At 44.6% G+C, this 12,500-nt stretch overlaps 1 long non-coding RNA gene across 1 annotated transcript in view; it reads right to left on the reverse strand.

The window, feature by feature from the left end:
- Window positions 1-2,252: 2,252 nt before the first annotated feature.
- The window catches only part of LOC147007438 (uncharacterized), a 70,037-nt gene continuing 59,789 nt past the window's right edge, over window positions 2,253-12,500 (reverse strand). The window contains exon 3 of the long non-coding RNA XR_015054189.1: window positions 2,253-2,813. This is a non-coding gene — a long non-coding RNA (uncharacterized LOC147007438). The remainder of the gene's footprint in view (window positions 2,814-12,500) is intronic.

The raw sequence follows: 12,500 nt of genomic DNA on the forward strand, positions 1-12,500 counted from the left end.
GCAAGGTGTCCAGAATCCATTGATAACATTGTTTCTCATCCAATGTTCTTAGCCTGGTGTTGGCTTCGTGGTTAGGGTGGTGGCTTGGGATCCTCGGGTCCTGAGTTCAAGCCCCGTTGGCCACTAAATTAAAAAAAAAATACACCAGGAGGTTGACTCAGCCTATCATCGTTCTGAGGTTGGCAAAATGAGCCCCAGTGTACTGGTAAGGGGGACACTGAATCAGCAGCATAGCCGCGTCCCAAGCAATGATGCAACCAGCAGCTGCAGGCTGCACTCGATGGAGAGAGATCCAATGTTCTGGGGCCATCTTGGATTTCAAAATGGCCGCAATGTTCCACCAAATTTCCGATTAACTCGGGCTGTGAAAGTCACATGAAGTCTGTTTTGGTGGCAATACCCACATTTGTCATGCCAAGAAGTTAAAAACACACAATTTTAATTTTCTCGATGTTATGGATGGTGACCATCTTGGATTTCAAAACGCCTGTGATGAACAAACCCACTTTTGCTGTATTAATCAAACTTAGATTTGGTGTAAATACCTCATTGGTCATTTACAGGTGGGGTATAACTTTGGTAAGTCTTCACTGTGGGAAACTGTTTGTAATTATAGTTGTGTATTCAGTGACCTGTGTGTCAAACAAGCTCGAATGAGCGAAGATCCTCGTCCTCTTAATGATGACGTCATAAAAACGAATATGACGTCATTGTGATGTATGAGGTTTGCGAAAAATTATCTGTGCTAATGCCCGGCTTGATTCACGCAAACAAAATTCAAACAACTTGCCTAGTTTCGGAGATAATGGTCGAAGCGATTTCCATTAGCGGCGATATTATGACGTCAACTTTTTTTCTCAGAAAAATTTCCAAAATCGGAGATGGTTACTGCCTGCACGTGGGCGTTCTGCATATACATGGCAAGTTTCACGAAGATCCGATGAAAACTCTGGGTTGTGAAACAAAAAGTCAAAAAATAGGAACGACGTCATAAAATATGATATGACGTCATAGTGATTATCGTGTGTGTGGTAATTCATCTCTGCTAATGCCCTGTTCGATTCCCGCAAACAGAATTCAAAAAGCTTGCCTGGTTTGAGATTATTGTTTAGGCGATTTCCATTCGCGGAGATATTTTGACGTCATCACTTATTTTCAAAATCGGATATGGTTACAGTCTGCGCAGGGTATTTTTACATATATACGCCAAGTTTCAGGAAGTTTCGATGAAAACTGTCGGCTGTGAAACAAATGAAACAAAAAAGTCAAAAAATAGGAATGACGTCATAAAAATTGTTACGACCTCATAGTGCTGCATCATATGTGCGTTCATTCATCTCTGCTAATGCCCTGTTCGATTCCCACAAACAGAATTCAAAAAGCTTGCCTGGTTTCAGAGATATTTTTTAGGCGATTTCCATTAGCGGAGATATTTTGACGTCATAACTTTTTTTTTAGGAGGATATTTCAAAATCGGAGATGGTTTCTGTCTGCGCAGGGTATTTTTACATGTATACGCCAAGTTTCAGGAAGTTTCGATGAAAATTGTAGGTTGTGAATCAAAAAAGTCCACAAGAACAACAACGTGAGTAAGACTTAGCGATCCTCCACGAGGATATAAAAACCTGTGAAAGTTTCAGCAAAGTCTGTTTTGTAATTCATGAAAAATCTGCACTTCTGCAGTTCAGCAAAGTCGATAGACTGCCCCTCATTGATGTGGTCTTGAAGAACACTGAAGAACTCTTGGTCTGTGGCAATAAATGCAACACTCACTGGAGGCAGTTTTTGTGAAGCAGGAGGTGTGGTGGTACAGAATGTCACGAGACAGTAAATCTCCAGCAGACATCACGTCGGCAAGCCTAACTTTCCAGGCATCATATCCACTGCTGTTTGCAATTTCTTGGATTGTTTTGTCCCATGTTACCAGGAATTGGCCCTTCTGGAGGATTTCATGTATTTTTGGCTCTTCCTCACCTGTGGTTGGTTGACAAAATAAACATTTTCATTTGACAAAGAGTGTACTGCTCAAACGAGTCTGCTTAATAGATTCTGAAGCACTGGGTTGTCCTCTTTGTCAGTAAAGTTGTGTCTTGTGAAGCAACAGCAAGCTTACTTCTTCTTTCATCTCTATCCAGGTGACTTTGTTTTATCCAGGTGACTCGGTTTTACCCGAGCGAGCTCATTGTGAGATGACATCATGTATCCCATAACACAATGTGAAACATGAGAAGTTGATGATTATGCAAGTGAAAGAACGAGATTTTTGTTTTTGTAATAACAATCGAGCTGAAATAATGAAGGATGACCAGACAGTACATTTCCCAATTCACCAAATGCTTGTTCCTTATTGGCCTCCGTATTTTGTTAAATTTTAACAAACAGATTCCTCATAGCTCTTTATATTTACTGAGTGACAGTTTTTCTTCCAGCTCTTTATTTGTTAGTTTGATCCATGGTGAATATTCTAAAAAGTACATTTACCATTATCTTCGCCTGATGTACAAGTGAAGTAATTTTATTTTTTATAAACAGTACGTGATGACATGAATGATGTCCCAGCATGTGACACAAGTTGAAACCTCTGACTGCATTTTATGTTCACACAAAGTGGCAATGATGTCTGAAGGAAGATCCTTCAGGTTATTCATTCAACATTTCTTGTGAATATAAACTAAAACTCACCGACTTAGTGTTGATTTCCAAGGAATAGTTTGTTGATTAAAGTTTTCGGCCAAAAAAAACTTCTGAAACGGCGATTTTACAATCCAAGATGGCGCCAAATTACTCCATGAAAAATGTTACCAATGGAATTCCTGCAAAGTCAGACATAATTTACAAAAAAGGCACAATTTCCTTCTTTCGCAAAACAAATGCAAAAGTTCATAACATGCTCCACCATTACATGAGATTCTTCACATAATTAAGTGTGATTCATCGTTCTACATCGTTCCTTCAGACATTGTTTAAGTTACACCTGCGTGTTCCATATTCCGTATCCTCCAGAATTGTAACACTCGTGGAACATGTTTATCTATGTTTTACAAAACCATGTGTTCAATACTTTACATGTGATGTAATACTTCATTAGAGCTTGAACTGAGAATGTTTGTTTGTTTGTTGCAGTTTAAGATGTCGACATCAAGTGAAACGGAAAAATGAATCGAAAGACGATCCACCATTGGTAATGGAGGTTCAGGAAACCGAACACCTTGATATTCAGAAAGCAGAGGGAAAGGAGGTTCTGGCAATTACTGAAAAAATTGAGATAATCGCAAAACAGAACATTGTTGACAAAGAAGCGGAAGAGGAAAATCAAAAGGAGAAACAAAAGCTTCAGGAATATGAGGCTCGTTTGGTCAAAACCGAAAGAAATCTCTTACAAAGAGAGAAGTTTGTGCAGGAAATGGAACATGAGTTGATGGAAAAGGACGTGCAACGCAAATTGGAAAAAGAATTATGGCTAAAGGAGGAAGAGGAGCGGAAGAAAGGAGAGGAGGAACAGCAGAGGCAGAAAAATAAAGAAGAGCAGAGAAAAATGAATGAACAGGAGAGGAAAAATGAACAAGAGCAGAGGAAATATGAAGAAAAGCTCAGGATGAGAAGGAAAGAAGAATCCACACCAGCAAAAGAGCGATTCCGTGTCCGAATGTGGGAAAAACGCAAAAATGAAGAACTTCATCAGAAAATGCTTTTGTACAACGCAGAATGTTCGAGATTGATAACTGGAAGAAACGAGTGCAGCAGCAGGAACGATACCTGCAGATAAGTAAAGAACAGGAGATGGAGCGACAAGGTGTGTTTGAATCATTCATGAATGGGAAAGATGAGAAGATAAAGAAACGGCAGCTTCGTATGCACCAACAAGGAAAGGAGCTTAAAGATGGAGAGTACAGGCTGCTTAAATTGGACGAAGAGACTCGTCTTAGAGAGAGAGAGCACAAGGAAGAACAAAAGCAATGTGAACTTAAATGGAAACTGAAAGAGTTCATGTTGATGGTCAGAGAACGAGAGATGAGGGACAGAAAAAGTAATGTGGAGTTTAGGGAGAAGGAGGTCTTGGAAAGAGAGACAAAAGTACAAAATGCAGGAAAGCTTGCTGAGAAAAACGAGGAACAAGTGCTTGGAACTAATGATGGGCTGCAGCAGCGGCAGCAGAAACAGGACAATGTTGATTTGCCGCCGCCGACTGACCCAAAGCCTCACAGTGATGACGGGCTGGAGCAACAACAGCAGAAACAGCACAATGTTGATTTGCCGCCGACTGACCCAAAGCCTCACAGTGATGACGGGCTGGAGCAACAACAGCAGAAACAGGACAATGTTGAGCCGACTGACCCAAAGCCTCACAGTGATGACGGGCTGGAGCAACAACAGCACAAACAGGAGTATGTTGATTTGCCGCCGCCGACTGACCTGAAGCCTCACATGGTGAATATTGACACACATGTCACGTCAAAGCGGCAACCTCACATGGTGAATAGTGATGAGGGGCTGTGGCAGCAACCATTGTACAGTGTTGTCCTCCAAAAACAACCGAAGCCTCAACGTGAAGGCAAGTTTCATCAGCAGAACCAGCACGATGTTCACCGGCTGCCGGCCAAACGGGAGACCGACCATTCTTCTCAGTCTGAGTTTCTCAAGGGTGAACAAGCGGAAATTGAAAGGCGCAAAAACAACCTCGTGTTCTTTGGAGTGAAGGAGCGAAAAGGTGTACATGATGAGGAGGCGGTGGCAACATTAATAAAAGCCATGAACCTGGACATCGAGCCTGCACAGACTTTCCGCTTCGGACGCTATGTTGAGAACAGCATCAGACCCCTGAAAGTTGTTTTCACATGCGAGTCTGACAGGAATCAGGTTCTTACGAATAATAATAAAAAGATACGGAATTTGAAGGATCCCTCTCTCTGGCCAAGAAACATTTTCATCACTCCAGACTACACTCAGCTCCAAAGAGAAAAACAAGAGTTACTGCTGAGTGATCTTGAGAAAAAGAGAGAAAGTGACCCAAACGGGCGATACACCATTAAAGGAGACAAAGTCGTCCACCTGAAGGAGCGTAAGGGTAAACCTCATCTCCGTAGATGACAACCATCCCTCCTCATCTCCAACGATCACGAACCATCCCTCCTCATCTCCAACGATCACGAACCATCCCTCCTCATCTCCAACGATCACGAACCATCCCTCCTCATCTCCAAAGATCACGACCATCCCTCCTCATGTCCCATCTCACATAATACAGTCTCCTCATGCTGCACACAAAAGAAAGACAGAGTATATTCTGTTGAAAACAATTTCCTTCAACTCATGATCTCTTCCAAACAAGTGATTGTACCCGATATCCCATTGGATCCGTAACCGAAACCTTTTGTGAAAGTACAGACAAGGACAGGATTTCACTCCTGATGGATATTTTGCATTTAATAAGAACAGGAACCTGAACTTTTATCGTGAAGTTACCAAAGCTGCAGAAAATCATGGTGGGTTCTTATTGTTGAGGAAAAGGAATTCCACACCGACTTCCATTGTTCATTGTCTTCCTCCTGAACGGAAACCTCACCGTGATGACGGACAGCAACAATAGAAGCGAAATGCTCTGCAAGACCTTCAACAGGTAAGCACTTTTAATTGTCTTTTGACAGGTGGGGTGAACACACTGGGTGCAAACACAACCAACCACAAGATCAAAACATTAAATTGAAATTAATTTTGGAACTTTGTCTTTCACAGACATTGCTGTTCATACTTCCTTCGATGAAAAAGAATATCCTTAATTGTGGAGATAATTGTAATTATAATTTTTGGTGGGAAGGTAACTTCTTGACATGGTCATCCCCGTGCAGAATATAAAACAAGAACTTTAACTCGCTTCGATTGGATGAGATCACCTGATTCACCCTCAGAAGAGGCGCTCCTTCCTGCTCACCTGAAACCATCCCACCGGGTGGAACGTAAGTTACTCAGACTCTTGTCCTACATCGGAAATTATTCCAAACTTTGTCTGAACCACATGTTCTTCACCTGCATCACGTCCCATTTTGTCTGTTCCTCAGAAGTGTTGAGGACAAACAAATATTTTGCTGAACTCGAATCCAGACGAGCAGCAAACAAATCTTTCAGTTGGTCGAAGTCTGGCGTGAGTGTTAATGTGTCCGTATCAAAGTCATGACGTGCACGTGGATGATCATTAAAATTAATTGTTTGAAAAATCCAGTGGGAATTTGTGATGAAGAAAATAAAGATGTGAAATTGAAGGCAAAAGAAAGAAGAGAATTTAACTGAGATGCAGAAGCAATTGATGGGATATCATATTTCCAGGATTGTGATGGAAGGTATGATAATGATAATGATGGAGATGACGATGACAATGCTATTGAGGGATTTTGACTTCCTTTTGTTGATGTGTGTGCAGAGGAAGAAGTTACAGTCACAGCCACTGGAGAAGATGTGATCTTTGGCAGTGGATCCATCATCACTCCGTCGTACAAGCTCCAGGAATGTAAGACGAAACATCAGACTCTTACAGACGGCTGATCCAAGATGGAAAAAAAATGAACATCCATCTCTGGAAGTACAGGTACTCAAACCTTGCAGAGACCTGATTTACTCACATCGTGCGTGACTTCATCACTGTACAAACTCATTTGCACTCCATTGTCTTTCGCTGGTTTTATTTCTCCTAGCAACCTTCAGCTGAGACCCAGCGTACGAGTTCTAACAACCTTCAGCTGAGACCCAGCGTACGAGTTCTAACAACCTTCAGCTGAGACCCAGCGTACGAGTTCTAACAACCTTCAGCTGAGACCCAGCGTACGAGTTCTAACAACCTTCAGCTGAGACCCAGCGTACGAGTTCTCCCTTGATGACTTTTTTGATTGTGAATTTTGTAATTTTTAATTTCTGTGAATAAAGTGAACCTAAAATCTCTTGTCCTTTCAAATCATATGATGTACAAGTCAAAGGAATGGTGTACAAAACATTGTGATGAAAATGGCTCCGAGGGGATTACAAATCTTTGAAAAATTTCAAGTGTTTGTTCATTTGTTTGTTGTTCTTTCACTCACAAACCGAAGCACCCAGAGACCCCAGATTTTGGGTGGACTCACGTTAGAATGTGGGGAAGATTTACCGTGAACGCATGTTGGTCTTCAAGGCCGTTTTGAGAGTAAATGCTGCGAAGAGGTGAGTATTGGGATGTGGGTTAGGCAGCACTCAAAAGGTAACCACCATGCGGCCAATAACTCCAAAGCTTTTCAATGTACAACACATCCTGAAACGCCGGCTCGGTAGTGATGGGTACCACCCCAGAGTGTTGTACAATGGAAAATCCAAAACACATTCAGGAGTTACATGTGAAAAACAAAAACCTTAAATTAATCAGACATTATCGTGATTATTCCACTTTAATTTCTCACAAAAGAACGACTGAACATGTGAAAATAAGGTGAAAATTGCCTGAACCATTGGAAGATGCGAACCCCCCCCCCCATTCCCTTCAGTTCCTCACACCAGGGATCCTTTCCATCCCACCTCTTTTTCTTCTCTTCGTGTTAGCAACCATGACAAATGTAAAAGTTGGTGTGGATTTGCCCAGACATACAAGTGGAAATCATCAGTCAGCTCCCGACCCTCATCCGGATTGGAAAGGGGGGAGGGTTCTGCCTATCACGTAATGCGAGGTACTCCAGCCTGCTTTGTAATATTTGGTGGACATTATGCCAGTAATTTTTCGTTCATGTGGAACAAAAATTGTCCAGGTGAGCTGAAAGCAATGTGTGGTGTCCTTCAGTCAGTTAGGCTATTTGTACACACTGGGAACTTCTCCAAAACTACGCACGATTTTGATGGAACTTGACCACAATCTTCATGACACAGGTGAGGAATGGGAGCATGCGCCGGAGCAGCGAGTCGCTGCGTCCAATTTCTGCCGGTACACCAGGGGCCTCCTTCTGGCCATCCCTCGGCAGATGCTTGGCCCAACCCCATCTTCTTGAGATTTTGATCAATTTACTGCAACGAAGCACGTGCTGTGCCCATCCAAGATGTCATTGAAAGCCTGGATCTTAGTTTTGACCCAGGGAACCCATAATCCCAGCAGCTCAGACTCATTCAGCACCTCGAGGGTCCCCAAAAGGATATCTTGAGTCTCCGCCAACATGACTGCATCATCTGCGAAATCAAGGTCAGAGATCTTGACATTCCCATACTCTGCACCGCAGCTTGATCTCTCTGACATGCTCCCAGAATCCAGTTCATACAAGCGCTGAAAAGTGTGGGGGCCAGTACACACCCCTGACGAACTCCAGCAACAAGTGGAAATCAAAAGGCACTCGTTCACCACTTGCTTCACATGTGTACCAAATTTCGTAAATATATCTTGAGGGGATTTGAAGTGAAGCTCCGGAAACGAAATGTGACGGACGGACGGACGGAACCCATTTATATATCCCCCGCCATCTTCGTTGGTTGGTGGGGATAATAATTATTCAGAGATGGTATCATCACATCGCACAGCACTTTCAGTACCAGTGTAGTTCAGACAACACATCAGTGTTTGAGCTTCTCCATCCCCATTCAGTGGTGGAGGTGACGACATGTTTTCACCTCTGTCCATTTGCATGTCTTTTCTGTGAGCAGGATATCTCAAAAGATTTGGAATGGATTTGGTGGACAGGATGGGTGTGTGACAAAGACAAATTGATTCGATTTTGGTGAAATCTGGATCCGGATCTGGATACAAGAATTTTAAAAGTGATTCTTCACCATTGAAAGAGACAGGGCCAAAAAGGATAAACAACATGATATCTCAAAAATTTGTGGACACATTCCGGATGAAACCTCCTGGACAGATTTGGTGTATGACAAGGACGAATTCGTTACAGACTGGTTTTGTCAGATGCCGAACGTTTTATGCCAGTCTGTAACCATTTTGGTTTTATATACCAATCGAGCGAATTGTTTCTCCGCGCGGCACAGAATTGACTCAAAGCGGCAACTTCATACAAATCAGCCAGATTTATTGGGGAACCTCGGGGAACACAACACAAGCAAAATATTCACGACAATGTTTTAATTAATCCATAACCCGTTCTTAACTTGGGAGATACGGATTACGGGTTTTCAAGAGGTTCCTCCCGAGATAAGCCTTAAACAACATGCAGACAAGACAGAGTACTTGGTGATGTTTCATGGACGAGAGGAAAGTGTCAAAAGCATGAATGTCGCTCATAACAAGCGGATGTCCACGGATTCGAGCCCCCGAGCTCGAGCATGCCGCGTGGCAAAATAGCGCTCGTCCTCCTTTTTCGCATCGCCCATGCATTACATTATTCCACTTTAATTTCTCACAAAAGAACGACTGACGATGTGAAAATAAGGTGAAAATTGCCTGACAATGGAAGATGGGAACCCCCCCCCGCATCGCCCATTTTCGCATCGCATCGCCCATTTTCGCCTTTCTCCTTCACAACCAACAACCACACCACCTGTGAACACTGAACGATGGGCTGTCGTGGCCCTGTTCGGCGACTGGTGCCAAACGCGCCGAGCCGCGAGCGCGAATGGCAGCCTTTCCGTAGGGAAATTCGGATTGAAAATGCTTCACGCCCACTTCCCCTCCGTCCAATGGGCGAACGCGAGGTGGCTTGGCCCCGCCTCCAAGCGCGTGTTTGTGAAGTCCGCTTATGCAAATATGAAGATCAAGGGAGGTTCACACCCCTTTATGCCCGACCAATGGCTGAACAAAGGGTAGCGTGGGCTCCCGCCCTCCAATCGCCTTTTGATCCGCATATTTGCATATCGGCTCCTCCTGAGACCTATAAAGATACGAGCGCAAGGCGACTCGCACGGCGGGAGTGTGGAACTAAAAGAGGGTGAAGTTGAGCTTGGAGAGAAGTTGCGGAGGAGTTACAGGGAAGATGGCGGACAGCAACGAGGTTGTGGTGTGGGGGTCGCTTGACTCGTCGCGAGATCCAGGCCAGCCAGCCAGCCATACCCCTCTCCCTGAGCAACAACGATTCCCCCCCCCCCCATTCGTGCTGAGATAGTGCTGAGGGGGGCCGCCATTCCTCCCCCACCCTAAACGTGGTGCCAATGGGACCGCTCGTGCGGAGCACGTCGGAGGGGACTCGCCGACCATGCCAGGGCATGGAGTCGGGGCGCAGCGGCGCGAACATTGCGGCTTGCCCGCAATCGCGTCACGAGGACGCGGGTAAGACCTCCCCTGTCTCATGGACCTGGCCGATCCTTCACGATCCACATACATTTGGTCTACAGACCTGTCTGCCTCCTCACCTATGAGGGTGGCTTTCTTTTTACTTTGCTTTTTGTGTAAATGCTTGTGGTGGCACCGTCTGTCAAGTAAAACTGTGTAAGGGTTGCCGTGTGTCGGTCTTAGTCGGTAGTATCTCTCTTTAACTGTTTCTTTCTGTGCTTGAATACGTGCTTTTTATTATTATTACTGTGACTGAATATACGTGCTTGCTTTGTGTCCGTGTGTCGTGCAATAAAATGCTTGCTTGTTGAACTGTTCCCGCTCTGCTTCGTCTCCTTTCTTTTTATTGACTCTCCATCCTGCATCGCGTAAGAGATTGGTAGTGGGTGTAAGTTCCCGGTAACTAATCTGAACCATCAAGATCGACGATAACTCCGCTCGGTTATCTCTGCAGTACGGAACGAACCGCTTAAGCCGTTCGTGTCCAAAGTCGACCTGCGGCGAGGTACGATCGCCTGATTAACCATCTGCGTAGGTACTTTGGTAGGTCGAGTTTGGCAAACAACCCTATCCTACGCGGGTGGCCGATTGGCACGATTGTGGTGAGGTCGGAAGTCCCACCCGTGACTGGCTCCAGGCGTTGTTCCGAGGGGTCATGACTGAATTGTCCGTCCGGTGGGTGACGTGCGCAATTCAAGTTATGTGGCCGATCGCACACCGGCGGCCACGACCCGCAACAATATATGTATATGTATATATATATATATATATATATATATATATATATATATATATATATATATATATATATTGTTATGTTTGAGGGGGGGTATGCATTCAAAGGGGAATTAGGATGTTTAATTAGGTATGCCATGCTGTTCGAGTGTACCAGGATCTCGATAAGTAGCAATTCAGTGGTGATAAGTTGTCTAGTAAATGTCCATTTCTTCAAGGGGGAAATGATAATTGTCACGTAATTAGATAGGGACACGGGATAGGGTAAGTGTGTCTGCGTAAACCCCTTTTAGTAGTTCTGCTCGCAACTTGGTGCCAGAACTGGTTCCCTGGCGGCTGTGAGCGGACTTGGGCCAGGACCAGGAGGTCGACAGCACCATGGTGTCTCCTGCCCCTGACGAGCGCAACGCCAGCTCGTCCGACGCCAATCCAGGAACTGTTGGGTTTGCACCACGGGCCAGCCTGACCACCAGGACCAGCTATGTTTTGTGTGTGTGTGTGTGTGTGTGTGTGTGTGTGTGTGTGTGTGTGTGTGTGTGTGTGTGTGTGTGTGTGTGTACCTGGCGCCTTAGAGGGTTTGAGATTTGTATATTCATTGGAATTGTCTGTGTTTTTGTGTTCCCCATGCCCGAACCCACACCACCATCCCGTCGAATCGCCCCGGATCCCTCTTCTTGCCGAGTCTTGTTATTTCTGGTTAGAGAAATAAACATTATCAACTCAGTGAAAAGCGACTCGTGCCACCTTCCTCGTCCCGTTTGCGGTAGAGCGATGAGAACCACCATCTTTGGGTTATAAAAATAAACCGCCTCCATCGTTTCGGCTCATTCTTCGTTCGCGGGACTGTTCAAGTCCCGTGGACGTCACAATATATATATATATATATATATATATATATATATATATATATATATATATGTATATATATATATATACATATATACACATATACACACATATATATATAGTGTTACGGCTGTGGAAATTCGAAGAACACCATAAAGGTTCCTGAGATTAGCTATGCCGGTAAGTGAGTGTTCAGATAGCTTTCCCCACCGTTGTTTAGAGGGCTTTATTCGAGTTCACCGAGCTGCCACTCTTTGAGATAGCCGTTTTCTTTATCCATCGTTATTTTGAACCACGCAAACAACAACCGCCACCAAGTATGCCACAACGCCAAGCACGCAACAAACCTCCACACAAACAACCGCCATGAACTACGCCACAACGCCAACCACGCTACAATAACCATCACAACAACCACCACCATCTTCGCCACTACGTCCGCTTCCGAACGCCATCCTCCATGGATCACGCAACGACGGTTTCCGCGTCGGAAACCGTCCGAGAACGTCAAACAAAGGCGCCAAGGAAAGAACTACGACGACGCGTGGGTTTTGCCGCATTTTTTCTCCGAGGCTGGTGTGAAGGGAAGGGGGCAGGGCAGCTCGCTTCTGATTGGTGGATGCACGGTGTGAGGCGGTCGGAGTGAGGGCACACCCGTTTCCAAGAAGAGTCTCGAAGGAAGGTGGAGCTGAAAACAGGGTGG

This window comes from Eptatretus burgeri, unplaced genomic scaffold, assembly GCF_056783735.1.
Source record: "Eptatretus burgeri isolate ZD-2024b unplaced genomic scaffold, Ebu_testis_v1 Ebu_testis_scaffold_169, whole genome shotgun sequence".
NCBI classification, from domain to species: domain Eukaryota; kingdom Metazoa; phylum Chordata; class Myxini; order Myxiniformes; family Myxinidae; genus Eptatretus; species Eptatretus burgeri.